Source organism: Camelus bactrianus, chromosome 3, assembly GCF_048773025.1.
Source record: "Camelus bactrianus isolate YW-2024 breed Bactrian camel chromosome 3, ASM4877302v1, whole genome shotgun sequence".
NCBI classification, from domain to species: Eukaryota; Metazoa; Chordata; class Mammalia; order Artiodactyla; family Camelidae; genus Camelus; species Camelus bactrianus.
In genome coordinates this window covers 48,059,620-48,084,456 of record NC_133541.1, presented here as the reverse complement: position 1 = coordinate 48,084,456, position 24,837 = coordinate 48,059,620, and the positions used below count along the sequence as shown (strand labels likewise).

At 40.7% G+C, this 24,837-nt stretch overlaps 1 long non-coding RNA gene across 1 annotated transcript; it reads left to right on the top strand.

Moving 5' to 3' along the window:
• The first annotated feature begins 11,995 nt into the window (after nt 1–11,995).
• LOC123615115 (uncharacterized) lies at nt 11,996–22,195 on the top strand. The gene is made up of 2 exons (XR_006722674.2): nt 11,996–12,312; nt 21,348–22,195. It is a non-coding gene; the product is annotated as an uncharacterized LOC123615115 (long non-coding RNA).
• Nucleotides 22,196–24,837: the final 2,642 nt, after the last annotated feature.

Here is a 24,837-nt window from a genome sequence, read left to right as displayed (position 1 = left end):
AGTCAGACTCTCCCAAGTGTGGCTGAAGGAGGGTCATGTGGTGTCAGTTAGGGCTGGACTGTTGTGCTGACGCGTTCTGGCAGAATCACTGTGGCAGATCTCCATTTCATCACACCATCCCCCTAATCAGGGACATTTGGTGACTAACTCCCTTGGGTTTCCTTGCCAACCTGTATCAGTTTCAATCCCTCTCTTATCTCCTTAATTTGGTCCTATCCTTCCCTTTCTATCCAGCCTCATCATTATCTGTTCTATTCCACTGCACCTGGGCTCTAAGGCGCTCCAAGCCGCCAAATCCTTCAGTGGCTCCTTATTTGGAGACTGGATTGCACATTAGACTGGAAATGTGTTAAAGCATGGTTCAATTTGCATTTTAATCCATTTTTAAAGTTTCACTAATTGTGAAGGAAATGCAAATTAAAACAGAAAATATACCGTGGTGGGCACAGACGTGCGTGTCCCAGATCCCATTTTGAGGTGGGATTGTCCAGTTGTCAGCTCACAGTCCTTAGCTGTCAACTCCTTCTGGATGTGACTCAGCTTCCCAGGACGGCCTGCAATGGGCTGATGGAACCGAGGTTGCAGGGTCTGGCTTTTTTGCCTCAATGCTCTGCGACTCTGATAGGTTGTATATGCTCCAGGGCGCCTTCTGAGGGTGAGGCTCTGTGCAGCCTGTATGGAAGTCCCACTTTTCTCTCTGCCCAGACCTGCCTCCCTTCCACTCCCTTCCATAGGTATCCATTCCTCATAAATATCTTGTGCGCAAATTTCAAATCGGTGCTTGCACCTGGAGAACACACCTGTGTCAGATCCTTTTTTAAATGTTCAAATTGGCACATTAAAAAGAATGGATCAATCTGAATTAGAACGAAATATGCTGGAATGTTGACAATGATAATCTTCGGAAAGAAGGGATTAGGGATGATTTTAATTTTTTCGTTTGACCTTTTAAACATTTCCTTAATTTTCCTTAATGAATAATATTTAATTAATTCAATGTTAATTACTTTATAACTTGGAAAGTAATACTCAAATTATTTTCCTAATGGTATTATTCATAGTAAAGGAAACATGAGAAAACTCCCTTATCAAAGCACAAAGTGCACAGCAGGCCAACGCTGCAGGGTTCTTTTAGTCTTGGTACCTGGGTAAACACAGGAGAAGACAGGGAACAGGTGAGATGGGTAACCTGCCCAGACAGGGTCATATAAAGAGTAACCAGCAGAGATGGGATGTGAAGGATTGGGATGACCAGATCCTGTTCTAGGGCTCTACTGTCTTATCTGCCATGAATGTCTATCATAAGGGAACAGTTAAGTTAATTTTTGCATAGTAATTTTGGTCCATTACTCCACAGTCATTTAAAAAGATAAATAGGCATACAATAAAGAAAAATGGAACAGTGTGAAATACTGACAGATTTTTAAAAGGTAGACTATAATGGTACAAATCCTGACTATAACTGTATTTTAAAAATATTTACATCAATACAGTTGTCCTAAATACTTTAGCATGTTTATTATTAATTAAAGTTCAATATTTGTTTACAGATTTTTTCTTTTGATATAAAACTTATGAACAATGCAATGCACACATATTAACTCTACATTTGCTGAGTTTTGACAAATACATATATATTTGTAACCCAAAACCCTATCACAATATGGACATCACCCCACAAATTTCCTTTATGTCCCTTCTCAGTCAGTCTGCATCCCCATTCAACAGAGGAAACAACTCCTTTCAATCATGAGCAAGGTTACAGTGTCCTGAATAACTGATAACGAAAACCCAGACCACCACAGAGTCTCCGTACTATGATCAGAAATCGTCTAAGCATGCAAAGCAGCCCAGCTGTTCCCAGCTAAGGGCTAAGTCACAGTCTTCTGTGAGCAAGAGCAGCCTACACCATCCACTTACACCTGATAAGCGAAGCATGTCCTGCCGGTTGGGGCAGGGGACGAGTTATGGTTTTCCATAAGCACAAGCAGCCCTGAATCTATGACCTCAAACTAAGCAAAGCGAGCAAAGCATGTCTCTGCTTTTTACAGCAAGGAGACAGTTTGTAGCAGTTTTCTGCTAGCAAAGCAGCTTCAAGGCAACTAATCTAAGTTCCCTAGATAAGGTGGTGACTAGTACTGAGAGTTCAGTCTTTTATGCTCTAGGACTTTTTGCTTTGTAGTAGCAGTATAATGACATATATAGAAAGCATTGGTTTTGATCATACATTTCTTATGTGTTTACATAAAGCTGAGAATATGATTTGGTAAAACAATCATTACAATATCAAAGTTTGTTAACCCAAGTTTGTGCTCCCACAACACAGTTTATTCATTCTTTTACTGATGAATACCTGGGTTGTTTCAGTTTTGAGGTAGGATGAATTAAATTGCTTTGAACAGTCTTGTACAGATTTTTGTGCAGACGGTGTTTTCTTTTTTTTTTTTGTACCAATCTTTGGATTGTAAGCCATTCTGATATATGTGTAGTCATATCTCATTTAATTTACAGTTCCCTGATGACTAATAAGAAGTTGAGCACTTTTTCATCTGCTTATTGACCATTTCCCTGTCTTCTTTTGAGAAGTATCTATTGGAGTATTTCACCTAATTTTTGACTAGGTGATTTTTATTTTTATTTGTATTTTAAAATTTTATTTTAATTGAAGTATAGTTGATTTACATTTCAGGTGTACAGAAAAGTGATTCAGCTCTCTCTCTCTCTCTCTATATATATATATTCTTTTTCAGATTCTTTTTCATTATAGGTTTTACAAGATTTCGAATATAGTTCCCTGTACTTTATAGTAGGTCCTTGTTTATGTTTTATATATAGTAGTGTGTATCTGTTAAACCCAAATTCTCAATTTATCCCCCCTTTCCACTTTGATAACCATGTTTGTTTTCTATGTCTGTTTCTGTTTTGTAAATAAGTTCATTTGCACCATATTTTAGATTCTATATATAAATGGTATCATGTGATATTTGTCTTTGTCTGACTTACTTCACTTAGCATGATAATCTCTAGGTCCATCCATGTTGCTGCAAATGGCATTATTTCATTCTTTTTTATGGTTGAATAGTATTCTGCTGCATATATACCACATCTTTATCCAGTCATCTGTTAATAGACATTTAGGTTGTTTCCATGTCTTGGCTGTTGTAAACAGTGCTGCTGTGATCATTAGGGTGCAGTATCTTTTTGAATTAGAGCTTCCTCCAGATATGTGCCCAGGAGTGGTATTGCTGGATCATATAACCCTATTTTTAGTTTTTTAAGGAAACTTCCTACTGATCTCCACAGTGGCTGCACCAATTTACATTCCCACCAACAGTGTAGGAGGGGTCCCTTTTCTCCACACCCTCTCCAGAATTTATTATTTGTAAAATTCTTGATGATGGCCATTCTGACTGGTGTGAGGTAATACCTTATTGTGATTTTGATTTGCATTTCTCTGATAATTAGTGATGTTGAGTGGTGACTTGTATTTTTAAACTGAGTTGTAGGAATTCTTTTTTTCTGCACATACTATTCTTTTGTCAACAAATATTTTGCAGTATTTTCTTCCAGGAAAAAAGATAAGACTTAAAAACAAAACCCAATCCCAATACTAATGGCTGGATATTCATAAATTATTTTGATAAAACAATGACAACAAAAAGCTGAGCTTTAATTGCAGCATCATTCAGAGGACCTCGGCTCTGATACATCACGTGATTGCTAATCCTAGGCACATTTCCCCACTATATGATAAATCCTCTCTGAACAAAGTCAGTATCTTAGCTATTTTTTCTTTCCCTTTGGTATCTGGTAAGGTATCTTAAAACTGGTAATTACTAGGTGAATATTTTTTTCCTGGGTTGAAAACTTGTAGTATTTTTATTATCTGAAAAACAGGAGTGGGGTCTTTTGTCCTTAGTCACAGTTTCAGTATATATCACAGTTTCAATATGATGTCAGACTCTTGGTCATTATTGATTTGCTGTAGTTTATTTGCTGTTGAGTGGTCTTCAATCAGAATTGAAAGACAGATGCCGTCCATTCAAAGTGAATTGTTTCCAAGGAGACCTCATTCTTTGAACTCCTAAAACTCCCTTTCTCTCTCTGTGTGTACTCCACTTTCTCCCTACATGGTAAGCACTTTGAAAGCAAAAGTGTGTCCCATTTGCATCTCCATCTCCTCCCCAAACTCACATCAGGAAGCCTGGCATATAGCAGAACAATAAACACCTGTTGAATGGATACATAAAGTAAAAAGCAAAGCAAAACAAAACAAAACCCAAACACACAGTACACCAAGATGACACAAAAGAAAGATTAAGGAGGGACCTGTCTCTGATCTGCACATTCCAAATTGCAATTCCTTGCTATTTGTAAATACAATCATTTTGCTGGTTAAGAAAAAAAAGAATGATTAATGAGCCATAAGCTCCCATAGTTTCCTTGTTCAGTAAGTGACATGACTTACTTAGGGATATGACTGAGATGAGAAGGCTCACTCTGAAATGCCTTGCTATCACGATATTCTGGAATAGAGACCAGCCTCAAACCCTTGCACTTGTATTTGTTCTTCTCAATATAGAACTTGTAGCTATCATTTTTGGAATTTTGCACTCACAGGCTATCGTATATTGGATTTTCGTGAAACTGTGCAAGAGACAATGGCAAACTATATTGCCCTATCTACTTTCAAGAAAAGTCAGTGATTGCAGCATAAGTAACCTGAGCCTAAAATACTTCTACCTGGGAGAAAACTCATTCTCCCAGGGAAGATGAGATGGGTCATCTTACCTGGTCCCCGTCCTCCGGTCAATTTGCAGGATCTCTGTCATTCATTTCAGTCCATTTAGCAGACAGTTGTTGAGCGCCATGTGCTTGTATGGCTTGAATAATGCCCTTAAAAAAGGGAGATGAGAAATTTTTGAAACCACTAGAGGACGATATAATACAACACAAGCCGCGGTGAATTAAGTCAGCGAATACTGCAAAAAGGCTAAAAAGAGGGGAAGGGAGAGCCTGCAACCCAGAATGAGTGGGGAAGGGTGCAGGCTTGTAGCCTGATCTTCTAGGCTCCTCCTGTCAAGGAAAAAGAGTGCAAACTATTCTTCACAGCACCCCTTGTACAGGCTGGTTACATATGACCTTTTCTAAAATCTGTGTATGTTTGTCTTTTTCCTGTCTCCAGCAGACCTGCCCGACACCTCCTCCCTTTCGGATGTGCTTACTTGACTCCTTTGAGTGCCGGTGGGTTTTGAGAACACAGAGCCTAGTTTGTTTTTATCATAATATACTTTGGTTTACTCAGAGTTAGAAATATGAGTTCTTCGTAACTAATTCTTTTATCTTAATTTAAAAAAATACTCTTCTCTTGCTTAAGCACCTCTTAGTCTTCTGTTTCTATCACAGTATGATTTGAATGAAAACCTGAGAATTTCTGTGGCTTTCTTTTGATGTATCTTCATATTCAAAAGGGAACACAAACACTTTTCTTGATTTTTACATTATTAAAATGATTCAGCTGGGTCCTTGGTTGTTACAAGTTAAAATGACCTGGTTTTATATCTCCAGGGTAATACAGTGAAGGCGTGGCACGTAGTAGGTACTCAATGAATGCGGTAGACCCTCGCTTAGAAAAAGAGTAGACAGGGAAAATGTCAGAGTGTGTTTGCCCATCCACAGGCTATATTAAAAGTTTTCTTTTCAGAGCCTCTTGCTTAGGAAACTGGCACTTGAAAGTTCCTTGTTTATAGGTAGCCAAATGCTAAATCATATTACTTATCCCTACAGCTGACAGGCATCTTATTCCAGGACCAGCAACCTATAGCTACAGCACCTGTTTTCCAATGGTGATCGCAGTATCAGAAGCATCAGCATCATCTGGGGATTTGTTAGAAATGCAAACTATGGGACCACATGAGCAATCTAGAGGTCTACTGATTCAGAAACTCTTGGGGGTGGCGTGGGGCAATTTGTGTTTTAATAAACCTTCCTGGTAATTTCATGCCCACATTTGAGAACCACTGGACTGGAGGCTTATGAGGTGGTTTATAATTCATCATGAAATCAATCAGGTTTTCTCTCTCAAGAATTTGTGCTGGCAATAAAGGGAAAAAGACAAGTGATTGATAATGGAAGCAGATCTGGGTTCCCCAGATGGAGGGCAGTACATAGATGCCAAGAGGTTGTAGAACCATAAACAAGCAGAAGCCATGAGTAATGTAAGCCAGGAGGCAGAGAAGCGATATATTGACTGGTTTGACTGATAGCAGTTGAGCTGGTCTAGGAGAGAGAGAGAGAAAGAGAGAGAGAGAGAGAGAGAGAGAGAGAGAGAGAGAGAGAGAGAGAGCGAGAGCTGCTGAGTCATCATGAGGAGGGAGAGTCCATGAACGCAGCTGCTGAGGAGTCTGCCTGGCAGCCTGGGTCCCTCCTCCTGGCTGCTGCCTCGGTGTCTTTTAGTTCTGGGAACTGTCCCCCAGGCTCCGTAGTGCCTGCTGTCCAGCTAGACTCTGCCTATGACTTCTGGCTGTGTAGCCCAGATTCCCCTGTTTTTGGTAATCCCCTGTGTAACATACAATAAATCCCTCAGTAATCGAGGTAAACTGTAGTTGCCTTGACACCAAAAACCCTAACACACACACAGACGTTCTGGTACACTTCTCAAGTTTTACCTTTGTGTGCAGTTCATGAGTGAAATCCTTCTTGTGGTAAGTGTGAACCAGGAAAAGTTTCTGTAAATTGACATGAAACAAGCTGAATCTTAGCTTCTCATAGAAACAAAAGTAAAATAGGGAGGTGATAGTCTTGCTTTGGGGCTTGATTCCTTTTTTAGAGAAGTGACCCAAAGAACTACATTTGTACAGTATTAAGCTTTCCAAATTGTTTATAAATTGACCAAGCAGACAAACATAGTAAACTACTATACAAAAGAACACTTCACATGGTATCTCATAGAACCCTAGTCAAAGTTCTTATGTTTATATTTCTGGCCTTGTTTTTTACTGTCAACATCAGAGATGAACACCAGAACAGTCACAGATTGGGGATCTCTTTGTAGGTCTTTTGGAGAGACCTAGCACCCCTCCACGTACTCTAATAAGAAACTAATTCTGGAGCAGCTGTTACGCTATTTGTGTTTGTTATTTGTTTTAGTTTTCACTGCAGATTTCCTTGAAGCAAGTATAGGCTCAAGATGTTGATTTTTTCCCCCTTTGAAACCAAGACCTTTTGTGTTTTCTTGAGCAGCTTTAGAAGTTTCTTCCTTGTCCTGGTGTGATGGAAGCCACGACTGTATTTGAAATGCGTGAATTACACACAGAGACGCTGGTTGGTTTCATTGTTAGGTTCTCCCGGCACACGTTTTCAACACAGCATTAATGAGCTGGGCTCAAATGGGGGCTTGAATGCTAAATTTGAATGTGAATCGACAGAGTTTAAATTCTTCTCTTTCCAACATGCTCTGTAATCTGCCTGGTATTAGTAGATTACAAGGATCACTAGAGCACTACACTCCCTCTTTTATAAGCCACTTAAGGATTTAAATCTGTACTATGACTATGATGAGAAATTTAAAACAAACATGTATGTCCCAATACATAGTATTCCTTTGAACATTTTCCATTTTGTGATATGGAGGTGCAGTGGGTATTCACTCGCACAAATTATGTTGGCAATGCTAACAACGTTTTTTTTGAAACTAGAGAAATGATAGTTGGAGGACTAACTAGCCAGGTGCTACCCTTCCTTCTATGAGACAAACAACTCAACAGTGTTTCTGTAAGTGCTTATTAATTGCTCTAAATATGAAATGAATTATTACTTTAAGTATGAAATGAATTATTTTGATCTCTCCAGGGAAGGACAGAAAGATCAAGTCTAGAAAGTTGGTATAAGAATTAGGACAGATGGAAAATGTTGTGAGCTACTACATAATATTTTTTGGTTCAGATCAAGTTAGTACAAAGGACACTTCAGAAAACAAAACAACCAGAGTCAGTTAGGTGTTGGGGGCCTGAGCCTATAAAGGACCAAGGCATTTAGGACACATACTCAGAATAAGATGCAAAGATGCCATTACCTTTGAAAATTTAGTCACTAAATCCACTATACTTCAATACAAAAAGAGAAAGCTTAAAAAAAAGAATAAATCTTAAATTCAAAAGGGAGGGAAAAAATTAAAGGGTAGAAGACAGCACATAGGCTGATTTGGAAACAGTTCTGTTTTGAAATTAAGATTTGAATAAAAAAGAAAAAAATGGGGAGAGAGTTATGTTCTGCTTCTTAAAATCTACTTACCATCTAGCTCCTCCTGACAAATTTTGCCACTCATCAAAACTGTAAAATTTGATTTCTTTGTGTTTCTTATCTGCTTCAGATTTACAAGGTCCATGGGGAAATTTTGCTCCTTACCAAGGAATGTCTCCATCAATTCCATAGATTCAGACAACTCTGCTCCTACATTCAGGTCTCAATTCCAGGGAAACTTCTTAAGTCTGGATTCTATAAAACTGTCAAATCCACTCACTTTTGGTCTAACTTGCCTCTTCCAACCCACTGAATTGGGGGGTGGAGGAGGGGCAGGGGTACTAAATGCCATTAGTCCAACTAAAAACCCAGGCTGCTTATTTATTTATTTATTTAAAACATTTTTTTAAACTTTTTTTTTTTTATTGAGTTATAGTCATTTTACAATGTTGTGTCAACAGACTGCTTTTTAAAATGTTGGGTCTAGTCTAGCTGACAAAAAAAAAAAAAAAGAAAGAAAAAGATTGAGTTGCATGGGAAAAGAAATCCCACACTCCTTTTTTTTGTTATCTTTACTAGTTGTATTTTTTAGATTCCATGTGCAAGTGATAGAGGTAGGGGATTAAGAGGTACAAATTATTATGTATAAAATAAGCTACAAGGATATATTGTACAACACAGGAAATAGAGCTGATATTTTATAATGACTGTAAATAGAGTATAGCTTTTAAAAATTGTGAATCTCCTTTAGCTGTGGAAAAGGGAAGAGACACAGAGACAGTCATATTTAAGATACTGGCTTAAACTTGTACTTAAAAAAAGTGTTTTGTTCTGTTCTTTTTTTTTTTTTTTTCTGTTTTTGTTACCTCTCTCTCTCTTTTTTTTTAAATTGAAGTATAGTCAGTTTACAGTGACCAGTCAATTTCTAGTGTACAGCATAACAGTTCAGTCATACATACACATACATATATTCCTTTTCATATTCTTTTTCATTATAGGTTGTTGCAAGATATTGAATACAGTTTTCTGTGCTATACAGGAAACTTGTATTTCTTCTTTTTTAAATCAAGGGAGACAAAGCCCTACATTCCTAGGAGCCCTGAGGTAAAGGGTACACATAATGAGGCAGGACACTTGGGATGTGAAGGAGCAGTTGCTTTGGCATAAAACTTATTTTGCTGTCGGAGAATGACAAATACAGGGAAGAGAAGTGTCACAGATGAGATATGAATGAAGCAGGATGAGAAGGATGACAAACTGATGCTCACAACAGCTCGTGTGTCGCTAGAACTACTGTGCCTAGGTGTTCCGAAGCTCTGAGTTCAGGTTTCTGATTTTTTAAAATTCAGAAACACCCTAGTTATCACTTGTTACGATAGACAATAGAACAGCCCAGGAGAGTCAGGTAGGAGTAGCTGAGTTGCTGTCTCATCTTATACCACAGTGCCACCTCTAGGGCATTTAAGGAGCTACATTCAGAAGTTAACCAAAAAATCTGCTGGAGTACTGTCTACATTGGATTAGAATCACAGGATTTCAGAGGTCATGGGACTTAAAAAGTCATTGGAGCCAAGTTTCCACGCAAAACTTGAATCACTTTTATAATATATTTGATTGGCGATTGTCTGACTTCTGCTTGAACCTTCTCAGTGAATGGAAACACACTCTTGCCAAGCACCTCATTCTATGTTCACGTACATCTGTGTCTCACTCTGTGTCACCACTCTCTTCTGCAGCACTAGACCTCCTGGTCCTCAGCCTTTACAGGGTTCTTAGAGGTGAACAGGCTTCATTCTCATTGGTATCTATCTTAGCAGGCACTCTGGTGGTGGGTTCTGCTGAATGAGTTACTATTTGCTTTCCATCTTTCAAATGATTGCCCACATCTCTTGTCTTCTATTTCTCCTCTCTCATTCTCTTTGTTCTTGTGATTTGTACTTTTATTTAAAAAATTGTCTACTGTCATTTTGGTAGATTTTAGAAGAGTGAAGAAATAAAAAACAAGGGAGAAAACCCATCGTGTTTAATTGGAAGCCTGGTCATGTTTTTCTGATTCTGTTCTTATGCATTAAAAAATGCAAGTGTAGGGTTTTACATTTATTCCAATAGAAAATTTTTTTCTTTTTTAATAAAGATTTTTATTGTTAAATTTTTTTTATGGCCTTTGGATCCTCACTCTGCCATTCAATATATTTGGTTACCTCTCCAGCCATCAAAGAAGAGGAGAAGGAAACCTGCTGTATACTCAGCTATTTACTCGAAGAGCAGAAAAAGGTTTAAGACAGAATCCCATGGCATTACAGATTCCAGGCTGACACCAATTCATCGTTAGCATCTGTCTTTGTGATCATCTAGGCTACCTTCTTCCATCTTGTTCACCAGGTGAAGGTCTCTGTCAAATGCAGAGCTCAAATGCTGAAGCAGGTGTCGACAGCTTTCTCTGACTTACTAGTCTGGCAGAGTATGGGCCAGGAGGGAAGTGCTGTGAATTCATTAAATCCTGACTTGTCCTTCCTGATTCCTAGGCATGTTTACGTGCTCCACATTCCTCTCTCTATGTTCAAAGTGATGTTTGACAACCTGTCTGAGAGTTGTGTCGTCCATCTCTGCCCCGGTTTCTAAGATTCTTTTGCGATAACAAAACAGCAGCTCGTTTTATCCCCAAGTTCTTCCAGGAGTAAGCTGGGATGTAGTTTGTCAGAGGTTTGCGCTGATGTAGTGAATCCAGGTACTCTCTTAGAGTCTCTCCACCAGTTTGGATTTTTAGGTTTCTCATCCGAATGCTTGTTCTACTATTTTCTGTCCAATTATCTTTCTCCTTGGCAGAGGTGAAAGATGGAAAACAGAAGAAACGTTCCATGAACTATGTGTCTGTCCCTATTATTATTCTTTCACTTTTCTTGTTCTTATGATGCCTATATAATCTCAAGAAGTCATCTGTAACATTTGAGTGTTTATAGTAGGGCACTTGGGTTTACAAGAAATTGTGAGTTATTCAACATTTCTGATCTTTATTAAATGGCATTTTATTGGGTTGGTATACTGTGGTCTATGCTTTGTAGAGTTTAGAGTGGAGCTTTTGGCTTAGCAGCTCATGATTTAAACTCACATTCAGGAAGAAGAAAAATGTTTCAAAATTCCTTATAAATTTTTATTGAATTATCTGTCTTGCCCACACCTGGGGTGAAACCAAAGTTGTCTGGCTGGGCAAAGGGGTTGGATTTCTTCACTGTGCCATCTAGATCTGTTCTCCACCTTTCTCCATTCCCTTCTCTGTCCTGTGAGGCTGTCCTGAGTGAATAACATCAAAGGCACCTATGTTCTCTGGGTTTCTGCAGGAGGTGGGAAGGAGGGAGAGAGGAACGTGGGGTCAGGGCATTTATCTTCCTGGTTTCTTCCTGTGAGGTTGCCAGGGGCTTCTGTGTCCCTCAGCAGAAGGTCACTGCTCTCTTCTGGGTGGCCCACTGTCTACTACTTTTTTTCTTTCTGAAACAAAGCAGGGCCCTGTGGGGCCCTTCCGGGTACAAGTCCTTTCTGTGTTCCCTTTTTCTCGTTTGTAGGAAGTAGGCTTCATTCAGCCTCCTTGACCTTCCTTGAGTTCCAAAGGGCAGATTCAACAGTGGCTAATCAGGGAAGGGAGGGGATGCAGAAACAAAGAAGGAGCTGTCCATAAGCAATAGTGCAACAATGGGGCAGGGCCCTGGTTCCTCCTCGAGAGGTGTAACCTTTGAGTTCTTCTGCAGGAACTAAGAGCCCCACCCAAGTGGAGGATGGTGACTTCAGGTTGAGCACAAGACTCCTGGAACACCATCCTCTTAGTTCACCATCAACCAATCAGAAGAAAGTCTAAACACAGTGGAAGATGACCAACATTCTGACCCCTCCCCAAGTGATTCTCCTTTTAAAAACTTCCATGGTCCAGCAGAGTCTTCGAAATTGGTCTTTGGACACAAGTTCGCCATCTCACCAGGTTGCCGGCCTCCTGAGTAAAGCAACCTTTTCTTTCCAACCAATACTTGAGTGTTGGCTTTTGAGCATCGTGCAATCTAGCAGTGACATCTCTAGCTTTAGGTAAGCTGTCCTTCCCCTTACCTCTTTGGGGATGGTGGTGGCACAATTGCTGCTGTTTCTCATGGCTCCCCTATACCCACACACCCCTTTGGAATTAATCCCTCTGTTAGTAAAGCCTCTTCCAATTTTCCTAATTGGAATGTACTACCTGTTTCTGTTTTGGGGGGCAAGGGGACCTTGCCTGACACAGAATGCTTAAAACAAGCCTGAGGAGAGCTTCTTCTATTGTGTTAGGTTTTATTGGACCATGTGATGAAATATTCTTAGACTTTCTAGAAACTGGTCCTGGTGTCAGGGAGGGTATAGCTCAAGTGGAAGAGGTCTGTGGTTCAATCCCCAGTACTGCCTCTAAAAATAAACCTAATTGCCTCCCCCAGCAACCCCTACCCCCAAAGAATTAATTAGAAACTGGTCCTTTGTAGAATTTATCTCAATTCCTGACACAGGGCTCTTGAAGCCCTTGAAATTTTTTCTAATGAGGCTCCTGGACAGAGGTGGGGTGGCAGGGGACTAGTCACCGGAAAGACCAATCCTGATTAAAGCTTGGAATTTTCAGCCCCACCCCCATTCTTCAGAGATGGGAGATGGGCTGGAAATGGAGTTAATGATTGACCATGCCTACGTGAGGAGACCTTACAAACCCCAAGAGTGTGGGGATTGGGGAGCTCCTAGGTGGGTAAATACAACCACATACCAGGAGGGTAAGGCACCCCAACTCTTGTGCTCAGGACCCTTCCAGACCTCACCCTGTGTAACTTTTCATCAGGCTGTTCATCTGTATCCTTTATCATATCCTTTAATACACTGGTAAACATGAGTGTTTCTGAGTTTGGTGAGCTGTTCTTGCAAGTACTTGAATCCAAGGAGGAGGAGGTTGTGGGAACCCCTAATGTGTAGCCAAGTCAGACAGATGTTGTGGGGATCTGGGGATCCATTACTTGTGTTTGGCATGGGGGGGGGTTGCAATCTTGTGGGGCTGAGCCTTTAACCTGTGGCATCTGAAGCTTTCTCCAGGTAGATAGTGTCCAAACTGAGTTGAATTGTAGGGCATCCATCTGGTGTCATAGAGAATTTGCTGGTTGTCAGGAAACCCCTACATGTGTGGCATCAGAAGTGTGAGTGTGGTAGTCATGGAGAGTAAAGGAGAAACGCAGAAGGAAAACTGGGTGTTCCCCCTACAACTGAGCTTCTTTGCAGAGTTTGTGATTAACCTCTGTATCCAAATCTTCATTCCCTTTCTTGTCCTGCCTCTGTTCCCCTCAGGATTGAGGAGTATATAAGAAAAGGGGAACAGAAACTGAGCAGAACCCTGTGGGGCCTTCTCAGGGAGAAAAACTTCTCCGTGTCCCCCATTTCTTGTTTGTAGGAGAAAAGTGCCTTTAGTCTCCTGGGCCTGTCTCTGGTTCCAGAGAGCAGACTCCAGCTGTTGATGATTAGGGCTGAAGTCGCAGGACTCCTGGTTCCTCCTGAAGGGATACAGATAAAAATCTGATGCGTATCTTTGAGTTGTTCAGGAGAGATTAGGACCCCCACCCCACAGGTGTAGGATGGTGACTGCATGCTGACCACAAGCATGGAGATCCCAGCCTGGGTGGAACTGGAAGGTTGAGATTCTGGAAATATCACCCTGTTACCTCACCACCGAACGATCAGAAGAAGGTCCACAAGCTGACCTAGCATCCTTCTACCCTCTGCCCTCACACTGTCTCTAAAAACCCTTGCCCAGAAGCCACTGGGGAGTTCAGGTCTTTGGAGCAGGAGACGCCCGTTCTCCTTGCTTGGCTTTTATAAACTTTCTCTGCTCCGAACTCTCATGATTTGGTTCGTTTGGCCTCACTATGCATCGGGCACACGAACTTGGGTTTGACAACATAGCTACTTGTTTGTCATAGGGAAGTGCATAAATAAGCATGGTACGTTCATATGGTGGGATGATATGGAGGGGTTCAAATGAATAAACTAGATCAACATATATCAGGAAATTATACGTTTTTTTTTTTTAAAAAAAAAAAACAAGTTGCAGAAAGATGTATACTGGATGCTACCATTGTTTCCAATGATGAGCAAAAACCACACAAACAATGGTATCCGCTGTTTATAGATGCACGTATGTATAGCAAAACACAGGCTGAAAGACTAAACCTAATTTATGACAATGGCTCTTTCTGGGGAGCTTGGGGAAGGACTGGGACTGGTGAGGGAATGAAGGGGACTCACCATTCAGGCTGATCCTGAATGGTCTTCCTCAGCACCCCCACCCCCCAGTCAGGGCTTGCCGGTTCTTCTCCAGCACAAAGTCCCCCCTGACTAAGAAGCTTTCTTTAGTCGGCAGCCCACAGAGTAGGTACTTGGCAAGTTCTTACATTGAATTCACTCTTTCTATTTTTCTTCCCTTTCTCTTTTCCATCCTATTTCTACTTGCCCCATAGTCCACCACAATTTTTACCAAACCTTTATGTCCTGTGTCTTCCTCCCACTTCTCACAGAGAAAGTGCACTTCTATAGTTCCCACTTGAAAGCCCACCCCCATTTCCCTCTGTTGCCTTAAGGCCCACGTCCAGCTCCCTTGTCTCAGCCCATAACCTGGGGGAGTATCCACACCAGGCTCTCTGCATGTCCAGGGAGAGGCTGTGACTTGCTGAAATGTCTTAGATTTGATTGGCTGCCTTGGTTCTAAGCTTGAGAGGGTGAACGTGGTTTATTCAAGAGTAAAATGTTCTTTGAAGCCAAGGACACGAAGAGTCTTTGCAACATTCTTTTCAGAGTGGCTGGGTCGTTGCTCCCAAGCCCACGGAAATGCAGAAGGAAGGGAAGGGGTTTTCCACTAGCTGAGATGGTGCTGAGTGCTGTTGGTTTTCACATCAGCACCCTCTCATCCAGTTGAACTTTTCTGAAAAGATTTCATAATGTTTGCCACCTTGTAACACTACACGAGTACTCTTTCCTGTCAGTTTAACGTCTCCAAACATTTGTTTAACAATAACCAGAAATTCTCAGAAATAGGAAGATAGTGCGATGCTGCTCTTCCTTGTCATCACTCTGTCATCTGCCTGGAGTTCCTGAAACAATACAAATGATAGCTCTTAGCAGAGGCTGGAAGTCAGGATGGGGCAGGGAGCCCTCCCTGTTTGGCCCCCTAGACCACGATCCCTCCATTTCTTTGTCCTGCCAGCCCTCATGGGTCTACTGTTTGACATTATGAATATATCCATCGAAGTGACATTTCTGAATTTTTTTCCAGTAGAGCTTGTTCTGTACCTAGTGGCAGCTCAAAAAAAAAAAAAAAAAAAAAAAAAAAAGAAGTTGCCTGGCTGACAACTGCTGGGTGGGCTGGGCCAAGGAAGGGAGAGGTGGTGTCCTTAGAAGAAGGCAGCCCTTTCCCATCTCCAGGTTGGACTGGATCTGTAAGTGCAAACATATTTCTTATTTTCTTTTTGGACTTGGAAGTCACTCTTTTGAGATAAGTAAAAAGAGATCCTCACTGGCTTGCCAAGTTCACAATTCTGCCTGAATTCTTGTAAATGACAACTTTGTTTATTAAAGGAAGAATGTATCTGAGAGTTAAAGGCTCATTTTGTCCCCTTTCAAATTTTGCAGATCAAGAAAGAGGCCCAGAGACATTAAGAGATTTCTCCAATAACAGTGATATTATTTTATATCCCATAGCTCAATAGCACTACTGCCTCCATTTTACAGAAGAGGAAAGGGATGATCAGAGACACGAGGTGACTGGTCCAGCACAGCACAGAGAGTCAGTAACAGAGGTCGGACTTGGAGCCAGGTCTCCTGATCCCTGATGTGATGCTCTTTGATGGGCGACTTGCAGCCTCTGGGCACGAGAGGGGACTTTGGAAATAGCTAGATCTGCTGTCTGGAGCCCTGCTTTGTTTCCCTGTTTGTACTTGGTGATTCAAAACTAAATACTAAAAAAACAGATGCATTAAAAAAAACTAAATCATATATATTTGTTCTTCATTGGTAAAGCACATGGTATAAAATCCAAAGGGTATAAAAGGGCATATGGTGAAAAAAGTCTCCCTAAGGCTCCTATCTCCCAGCCACCCAATTCCCCTTTCCAGTCTCTTTTGTGTCCATCAGTTATGTGCTATGCTTAGCTAAGCAAATATATATATATATACACATATACATATACATATATATATATGTATGTATCTAAACTTTTTATAAAACATGGAAGTATATTCTACCCTGCTCTTCACCTTGCTTTTTAAAAATTTGATAAATTTTGGATATTAATCCTTATCAGTGCTCATAGAACTGTCCCCTTCTTTTTAGTGGCTGCAAGTGTTCTATTGAATGGATGTGTTGTAATTTACTTATCCAGTCCTCTCTTGATGGACATCAAAGTAGTTTCCATTCTTAGGCTATTGTTGTGAAGAATACAGTATACATGTTTTTGTTTTTTATTCAAGGGTACCTAGAGGGGTTAGCGGGTCTACAGCCTGCGGGCCAAATTCTAGGTGCCTCTTTTTTATTTTTATTTTTTTGGTGGGGGGAGGGGGTAATCAGATTTACTTATTTGATGGAGGTACAGAGGATTGCACCCAGGGCCTCATGCATGCTAGGCATGCACTCTGCTGCTGAGCTATACCCTCCCCCATGATGTGCCATTTGTTTTTGTAAACAAAGTGTTGTTGGAACACAGCCCTGCCCACCTGCTTCTTTAAGGTCTTTCCTTAAGCATGAAAGCTACAACAGCACGGTTGAGTAACTGGAGCAGTGATATCTGGCCTGGATGCCTAAACTGTTTACTACCTGGTCCTTTAAAGAAAAAAGTTTGCTCACCTCTGATCTATAAGATAAATCCCTGTTAGTGAAATTGCTGGGTCAAGGGTTTTGTGTTTCATAGTTGATAGTTCATAGCCCAGTTCTCTTTGTAAGGATTGTACTGGTTTATTCTCCCACCGGCAGTACATTTTCTTGTGTTCCCACCAATGTAGTTCATTTAACTTTTTAATCTTTGCCAGTCTGGTAGGTAGAAAACAATATTTCTCTTGATTTGTTTTGCATTTCTCTGATTTTGAGTGAAATCAAGGATCTCTTTATGGTTGGAGGAGTGGGGAGCCTATGAGGGAAAGAGAAAAGAGAAAGTGTGAAGTAAATGATCAGTCTTAATTCTTAGATGTGAGCAACAGAATATACCCTGCTAAATGAATCCAGCGGAGACCCTGCTGCCACTCCCAGGCTGGGGATCTCCAGGGCTCTCAGCCACTCCTTCCATTCTGACCAGAAAGAGCGTTTTGAGCAGCATGTGCTTCCTTGTGTTGCTGTATTCTTGGTTTATTATGATGCACACTGTGAGCAGCTGCTAGGCAGGAAAAGTGAGTTCTGGTTTTGGTGCCGGGGAAGTGGAACTTACATTGTGGGAAAACATACAGGAAGGCTCTTCAATGGGTGAGGGTCAGCCTCAAATAATCACTCTCAAGTACTACCCTGGGGGGCGAACCACCTTTCAATTGGAGAAGCAGAGATGAAACGCCTCTCTTACCCCTAGGGGTTTAGGCTGTTCTGTCCTTGGGAAGGAATATTCCTGGATGGGAGTGGTGTGTGAGGGCTTGAGATCCAGGGCCTTCCTACCAGACTTCAGGGAGCACCTACTCCTCTTGCTGGCGGTGAGGCATGTGGTGAGGCCCAACGATTCTCGGGTCCAAGGGAAGCATTTGCAGGTCCTAGTTGTTCTCCTGTTTAGAATGGAGATTGCTCCTTGATCTGGTGCTACAGACGCTGGCGCTGTGGGGACTGATTGGTGCAAGGGCTAGGAGCCTGCTGAGTCCTTACAGTTTGTCAAATTTAAATATAAATTGCTTTGAGAACAAAGCTTTAGTCCAAAAAGATAGCAAGGTTCTAAAGTTTTGTAGCTAACGGAGTTGAAGAAAGGCTCCTCAGCAACTATTAAAAGAGCTTCCTCAACTTACGATAGGGTTTCATCCTCATAAACCCATCATAAATTGAAGATATCATTTGTTGAAAATGCATTTAAAACACCTAACCTACAAAAACAAAACACCTAATCTTTGGAACATCACAGCTTAGCCAAGCCTCCCTTAAACGTGCTCAGAACACTTACATTAGCTTGCTGATGGGCAAAATCTTCTGAACTATTTTATTGTAAAGCATTGAATATTTCATGTAATGTACGGAATACTGTACTGAAAGTGGAAAACAGAGTGGTTGCGTGGGCAGAGAATGTTGTAAGTGTGTTGATTGTTTACCCTTGGGCTCAGGTGGCTGGCTGGGTGCTGAGCTTGCAGCCCAGCATCAGGAGAGAGTATCTGGCCATGAACCGCTAGCCCAAGAAAAGATCAAAATTCGAAACTCCAAGTATGGTTTCTACTGAATGGTGTATCTCTTTTGCACTACTGTGAAGTCGAAAAATCCTAAATCGGGGACCGTCTGTGCTTAAAATGTGGTAAGCCAGTAATTACATTTAAGTGTGTAAAAATTAGATTTTTAAGTTCCCAGAGAGGAACTATTGGAAATGACTGTGCTGGAAGTGTGCTAAATTAATTATGGTAAATCCATTTAATGGATTAGTTTGTGGCTGTTAAGGGAATGCGACAGATCCTTATGTACAGATATGGAATCTCTTCCAAGAAATCAATAAATGGAAAAGCCAAGGTAAAGGGATGGTAGATAAGTGACTTGAGTAGGGGTTTCTGAAAGCAAAGACTGAAACAGGGATTTTTGTGCTTTTAGGGGGGATGGCTCCCAGGAGAAGGGGAGAGGGGGTTGGGGTAGGGCAGGGGAAAAAGCTAAGCAGGGGGAGGGTATAGCTCAAGTGGTAGAGCGCATGCTTAGCATGCACAAGGTCCTGGGTTCAATCTCCTGTACCTCCTCTAAAAGAAAATAAACCTAATTACCTCCCCCACCCCTGCCAAAATAAAGTAATTAAAAAAAAAAAAAAAAAAAAAGACTAAGGCTGTGGACGTCAACTTTAGCCTGATCCCGTATGGAGCACTGGAGTGGGCATTGCACCAGAGAGCGATCCCACCATTTGTACCCCTGCATTGGTGTGCCACAGGGTCGGGGGTGGGGTGAAGGAGACTCTGTGGAAGGGGCAACTGTGAACCATCAGCTGCCAACACTCACAGCCCTTGGGGCATGGAGGCCCTGGCTGTACAGGGGATCTGGGCAGAGCTCCAGCAGCACCCACTCCAGAAGGCACGCTGCCATTTGTGGGAAAGGATAGATAGGCACATACGTATGACTGCACATGCATGGGAACTCTAAGAGCAAAGGCTCTTAGCCTGGAGTCCGTGGATCCCTAAGGATGTCATGGTCGAACCGTATTTCCTTGTAATTGGTTCCCTTTGTAATCCTCTGTTCTTCATTTTACGTATTTTATTTTTTTCTCTCTCATTTTTTTTTTGATAGGAAGTACATATTTTCAAATATTATTCTGAGAGGGGTGTCCACAGGTTCATCAGATAGCTGAGGGGTCCATGGTACACACACAAAAATAAAGACATTCAGGAAGGAGGTGAGGGAGAGGCAGGTACTCAGGAGCTGGGGCCAGGAGTGGGAGAGAGATTTCCTTCTCTTTGTATACATTTGTGTACTATTGGAATTTCAGGTATGTGCATAGGTTATATTATAATAAGATAAAACAAAAGAGAAAATATATTTTAAAAAGTTACCTACTGCTCCTCAGAACCAGGGAAGAAAGGAGGAAGAGTGGTATGGGGGAAAGCATCCCTGAAATGAACCTGAGTTTTCCTCTCTCTTTTTACACTCATTTCCAGGGTTGCTTTTTCTTTTATACCATTTCTCTCATTACTTGCTTTCCCGATTCACAATTCCTTCCTTTATGTCTAATGTCTGCATTATATTTTGAAGTTGTTTTTGTGCACTTAATGGAAACCTGCCTATTTATCTTTTACTAATTTTCACCCAACTCCAAATCAAATGACAACTAAAGTGTAAAGTCAATTCTTAGCATATATGCATTTACTTACAAAAGAGACTAGTCTGCATGATAATTTTGTGGGTCAAAACATGCTTTTTAGATGAAAATATTTCTGTAATGAGAATAAATTTGGGGGTTGTTTTATGCTCAAGAGTCTTTGAGGTTTTCAATCAGAACAGGTTTGAGGCCATTAGATGTCTCCTTTATTCAGAATATATTTCTAAAATGTCAAGATTTACTAAATTCTACCTCTCAGGATTTTAAAATGAATGTGCATTCTCCACCACTTTTGTTGCCCGGGGAGCTCACATCTGCCCGGAAAACCTTCCCGGGGAGCGATGTCGGCAGAGATAAATGAATGAGAGTACAAGCAGTTCTGTAATAATAGTGCAATTTGGCTAAAGGGTGACATCATCATTTTGCTGTCGCATCTGCCATTCTAAGTAGCAGTAAGTTCAGCCTAGCTAGAGAATGAATTACAAAGAGAATACACCGGCAAAGTGGGATAAAACATAACTAATGGAAAATAAAATTTAAAAAGAAGGTAGCTCTGAATATATCCAGTCCATATATATTTTCTTTTGTAAGGTTTTGATTTGATTACCACATCATAATTTGCCATCATTTTGGATTACGTGGAAAGATGCAAAGCTCCTTTCTTAATGGTTGGTTGGCTATATGTACACATATGTACTACCAGAGTAGAAATAGGGACATTGGAATTGATTTTAGTCTTTAAAGGGCACATTTAAATGCTGGTAGATAAAATGTCTTTATCAGTTCACTGTGATTCCATGCGCCTCACTTGTAGCACTTGAAAGAGAGTTTGCTGCGTTTTATTTGGATACCAAGGGAAGGATGTCACCATCTTTCATGCTAATGAACCCTGGACACTGTTTCTGGGGAGGAGCAGTATGTGACTCTGTGTCAGTTCTTTAGGGAACTGAGTCAGTATTAATTCATTGCTTTTCTTTTTTTTTCTTTTTAAGAAACAGATTTATTGAGATAGAATTCACATACCAAAATATTGTTTCTGTTTGCTAATTTTTTATCTCCCTGTCCTCTGACATCTCCCTGTCTTCTAACGTCTGTCTTCTAATGTTCACAGGCATCAGATGAATTTCGGCAAAGGCATTGATAATGGCTTTGAGGAATAAATACTGCAGATGGATCAAATCAAAGAATCATATTTCAAAGCTGGATTAAGAGTCATGAAAAGGAAGGAGAAGCAGAAATGAAGGAAAAGGAGAATTACAGAAGTAAAATGAGCAGTTGATTATAGACAAGAAAATCTGCTGTTTGAATAAAGACCAAAGGGCTCTCATTGTTGGTTGCCCACATGACTCTGTCTTTTCTGAGCAGCACATCCCAAGATCAAGAAGCCAGAAGGAACTCCGACTTTAACTAATTAGCAGTAATGAAAATTTACTAAACATCAAAAACAAATTTACTAGGCAATTTCATTTCCAAGGGACGTTGGCATATATCATAGGTAAAACATTTTCACAAACATCATTTTTAACATAGAATCTTATTTGCAGAAGCTATTTTCGTGGCCTGGGGAACAAACGGTTCATTGAAACAGAACTTTGCTGATCTGGTTTCAAAGAATTCTATAATATGAAAAATACTGTGGAACAGATGGGATCAGAAGTCCCTGAACACAGAATAGGCATATCTAGTAATGAAAATGTTCTTTTGGTATTATATTATGTTTTATGTTTCAGAGTATTAGTATGCAAGGAACTCAGGCAGGGGCAGAAAAGAGGAAGTTAGTAGGAATAACGCTTTACGTGTGAATAGGCTCTATGCTTTCCAAAATACTCAGACCCCACCAACTCCCGATAGCAAGTACCATCCTCATTTTATTGGTGAAAAACACGCTTCTAAGAAAAAATGTGTTATAAGTAACAGAAAATCCAACTTAAATAATAAAAGGTATATGTTTTTCTCTGAGTGTGTGTGCCTGTGAATGGTGTGTTTTGGCTCATAGAATTGAAAAGTTCATAACAGAAACTAGCTTTCAGTGTGTCTTGGAAGAGATGTTCAGTTGATACTATCAGGGTCCAATTTCTCTTGACAGCTCCCAGTTCTTTTTCCTGAGTACAATGTTTTCTTCTAAGACAGGGTTTCCCTGTTAGGTGACACAATGGTTGTTAATAGCTCTAAGTTTGCATTCTGAGCTCTAAATCCAGTTGGACAAAGGAGAGTATCTTTCCTACAGTTCCAGCAAAAGTTTAGACATTTGTGTCTCCTTGGCTCAGACTGCATCACAGGTTCATCCCTGAGCCAGTCACTGTGGCCAGAAGGATGTGGTCCTCTGGTTATCCAGCCTGGAGACAATAACTCAGGGACTGAATGCATGGGGTTGGGGTAGGGATGGCCCTCCACAGGTGAAGGGGGCATTCCCTCCCCTCCCCACATTTTATTGAGACATAATTGATATGTAACAATAACTGAGTTTTGTATCTCCAGTGCAATCTGTTAAACAGCTCCAAGGAGACACCGTTCACGTTATTTTCTATGTGAATGGTGCCCCCTAGAATTGTGCAACTTGGAGAGCAGGTTGACTGAATGTTAAGTCATACTAGCATATTCATAATCATATTGACATGAGTTTTTTTTTGGTAACCAGATTCTAAAGTTTTCAAGGGTAAGGGTTATAGTTTGATAGTTTTTGTGTCCTTATACACAGGGTTTGACATACTGATTTTCCTTTAATCAAAATTCAGGAAATGCTTAATTGAGTTATTGAAACAGCTTTCCTGTTGAGATTATTTAATTAACTTGTACACTGTTATGGGAGCAGCTGGATACTGATGCCTTATCCATCACGGTGAGGGAGTGGAGAGGAGGATGGAGAATCCATTTTTATAAAGCTCTCCAGGTGTTTCTCTTCAGAGCATTTAAAAAAATTTGCTTCAGTATTTCAGCATATGAATATTAGCAAGCAGGTTGACTGACATAAAACTCTTCAGTGTACCACAAATAGCCAAGGAAGTGATGTTAAAGTTAAGACTCATGAGAAATCTCTGTAGAATACAACTGTGAAAACTCGAAAAGAACGAAATCAACAAGAATTAAAGTGGAAGAGTGGGGAAGGTATAGCTCAGTGGTAGAGTATGTGCCTAGCATGTACAAGGTCTAGGGTTCAGTCTTTAGCACTTCCACTAAAAATAAAAAAATAAAAACTGAATGACCTCCCCCCCCCAAAAAAAATGGAAGAGAAAGACTTTCGTTAAATCATAATATTTCAGTTACCTACTGCTGCATAACAAATTGCCTCAAAACTCCATGGCTTAAAATGACAATCATTTGTTATTTCTCATGATATGGGTTGCCTGGGCTAAGCTGGGTGTTTTCTCTGCTCCATGTTGTGCAACTGCGGTCACTCAAGCAACTGCGATCACCTGGGAGCTTGGCTGGCGCTGGAACATCTGAGATGGCCTCAGATTGTTGAGAGCCTCTCTCTGCAATGTCTCATCATCCAATAGTTTAGCCTTAACTACTTCTTATTTGTCTTTTTTAACGGAGGTGCTGGGGATTGAACCCAGGACCTCGTGCGTGTTAAGCACACAACACACTCTACCACTGAACTTTACCGCCTCCCCAGCCCTAACTTCTTTACAGCCTGATGGCTAGCTTCTCAGAGAAGGAAGCAGAAGCTGTCAGTTCTCCTAACTGGGCTTAGACATCCTATGATGTCCTTCCTGCTACATCTATTTGACAAGACAAGTGACAGGCCAGCCCAGATTCTAGGGAGAGGAGTTGAGGAAGCAGACTCCACCTCTCAATGTGAGGAGTGTTCACCGGGAGGGGAGATGGCGGTGGCCGTATTTGGGTACTGTCTCCCACATATACTCATAATCACATTCGACACACACAGTAAGATGTGGCTATACCTTGGGGACATCTAAACTTGAACCAAAAAGCAGCTACAGGATCCATACAATGGAATGTTATTCAGCAATAAAGAGGAACAGAGTACTGATAAATGCTGTCATGTGGATGCACCCCCAAAACACCATGCTTAGTGAAAGAAGCTGGACACAATGACCACATATTGTATGATTCCATTTGTATGAAATGTCCAGAAAAGGCAACTCCAAGGAGATAAGTAGTAGATCTGTGGTTGCCTGGGGCTGGAGGTAGGAATGGGGATTCATTGTAAATGGGCATAAGGAATCTTACTGGGATGATAAAAATGCTCCAAAACTAGGTTATGATGATGGTTATAATTCAGAAAATTTACTAAAAATCACTGAATTGTACACTTAGGAGGAGTGAATTTCATGTTACATAAATTATATTTCAATAAAATTATTAGAAAAATACAGAGTGGTGGCCTTTAATGCAAGAGACATATTCCTGAAGGCTTTGAAGAATTCTTCACATTTTAGGGTTAACTTTCCCATTGGGATAAGTATAAAGTGGAGGGGATGTATTTTCAAAGGGTAGACCACCACACTGATTGTGACCTATTTTTGCTTGAACTGCTTTTTGTTTTCTTAATCTTCCATCTTTCACACAGTCCTCACTTCTAATTTCACCATAGGGTATACTGAGGTTGGTATCTGGACCGCTTCCATAGCTTTTTG